General features: G+C 41.2%; 1 pseudogene; it reads left to right on the top strand.

Moving 5' to 3' along the window:
• Positions 1–664: 664 nt before the first annotated feature.
• Positions 665–1,099, top strand: LOC118997048 (ubiquitin-conjugating enzyme E2 L3-like; annotated as a pseudogene).
• The last annotated feature ends 828 nt before the right edge of the window (positions 1,100–1,927 follow it).

Here is a 1,927-nt window from a genome sequence, read left to right as displayed (position 1 = left end):
CACACTACCAAGACTGGGAGTCACAGCAGCTCTAGTACATAGAAACAAACACAAAGAGGAGGCCAAAACAAGGGGACAAGGACACATGCTCCAAATGAAAGAAAAGGAGAAATCTCCACAAAAAGAGCTCAATGAAATGGATATAAGTAATTTTATCAGATATAGAGTTCAAAAAATGGTTATAAGGATGCTCAAGGAACTTAGAACTAAAACAGCATGAAAAAGGACATAGAAACCATAAAAAAATAAGAAATGAAGAACATACTACAAGGAATAAACACTAAGCTGGATGAAGCAAAAAATCAAATTAATGATTTGGAAGACAAAGTAGAAAAATCACCAAATCAGAGAAGAAAATAATAATAATTTTTTAACTAAAATAGTTTAAAGGACCTTCGGGATAGCATGAAGAGTAACAACATTTGCACTATGGAAGTACCAGAAAGCAAAGGCAGAGAACAAGAAATCAAGCACATATCTAAAGAAATAATGATGAAAAACTTTCCTAAACTGGTGAAGAAAAAAGGCACACACAAGTCCAGGAAGTGCAGAGAGTTGCAAACAAGATTAAACCAAGGAGGCCCACAACAAGTAACATCATAATTAAAATGGTGATTGGAAGGGCCACAATAAACACTGGGAAAGCAGCAGCACAGGAGCTGAGATGGAGACCCACAGAAAGCTTATAAAGAACCTTGAAGAAATCCACAAATATGGAATGGAACACTTCTATACCATCAGGGTTAATGAAGCTGATTTATTGACTTGGCCAAGGCTTATTGTTCCTGACAACACTTCATATGATAAGAGGACCTTCAGAACTGAAATCAACTTTCCAACAGTATACCCATTCAAAACACCAGAGATCACATTTAAAAATAGGGAGGTCTGTCTGCCAGTAATTGGTGCTGAAAACTGAAAGCCAGCAACCAAAACCAACCAACTAATTCAGCCCCTCATAGGGCTGGTGAATGATCCCCAAGCCAAGCACCACCTTTGGGGTGACCTGACTGAAAAATACTCTAAGGACCATTAAAAATTCTGTAAAAATGATGGAGAGTTTAAAAAGAAATATGGGGAAAAGCAACATGTGGACTAAAATCGGCCACAATTTATTCCAGCAGTGTGAATGGTGCATTCAGAAGCCTCCACAAGGCAAGACCCTGGAAAACTGAGATGTGCCACTGCCTGGCATTCACTTATAGCTGTTACTAACTTTCTAGTTTCCTTAATCAAAAGTGGTCTAGGTAACCTGTAAAGAAGTAATTAAAACTTTAAGCCTTCCAGTCAAGATGATGGCATAGACAGATGTGGCTCACCTCTTTGCACAACAACATCAAAATTAAAACTAAAATACAGAACAATCTTCAGTCAGAACCATCAGAAATCAAGTTGAGTGAACGTCTGACAGCTATGGAAAAAACCACATTCATCAAGACTGGTAGGAGGAGTACAGATGCAGAACGTGCTGGTCTCTCGCCCACAGGTGGTGGATAAAAATTTTTCAGGGATATCTCAGGAGTGAGGAGTCCCAGCCCCACACCAGAACCCCCAACCCAGGATTCTAATGCCAGAGAGGTAAGTCCCCACAACCTCTGTCTGCAAAAACCAGCAGGGATTGAGTTAGTGGAAGAAACTTCTGGAGCCCCAAGCAGTTCTTTAAAAACCTACAAATGGACACATCTATTCAGACTCACTACCTCTGAGCTCCAGCACAAGGATGGCAGCTTGTAGGGTACCAGTGGAGTACTGGGGGAGGCTGAAATGTCTTGCATTGGGATAAGCAGAAGTCACGGTCCCTTTTCTGAGCCCCCCACCACTCCCACTTTCACCCCACACCCTCACCCTCACCCCACACAGCTATGGAGCTGAAAGGCTGGTGCCATATTTGAGATTCCATCAACCTAGCTAACAATGTTTGACCCAN

This window comes from Sturnira hondurensis, unplaced genomic scaffold, assembly GCF_014824575.4.
Source record: "Sturnira hondurensis isolate 20B ecotype Veracruz unplaced genomic scaffold, ASM1482457v3 Scaffold0012467, whole genome shotgun sequence".
NCBI classification, from domain to species: Eukaryota; Metazoa; Chordata; class Mammalia; order Chiroptera; family Phyllostomidae; genus Sturnira; species Sturnira hondurensis.
Note: the sequence above shows the minus strand (reverse complement) of the source record. Positions and strands in the feature narration are given on the sequence as shown.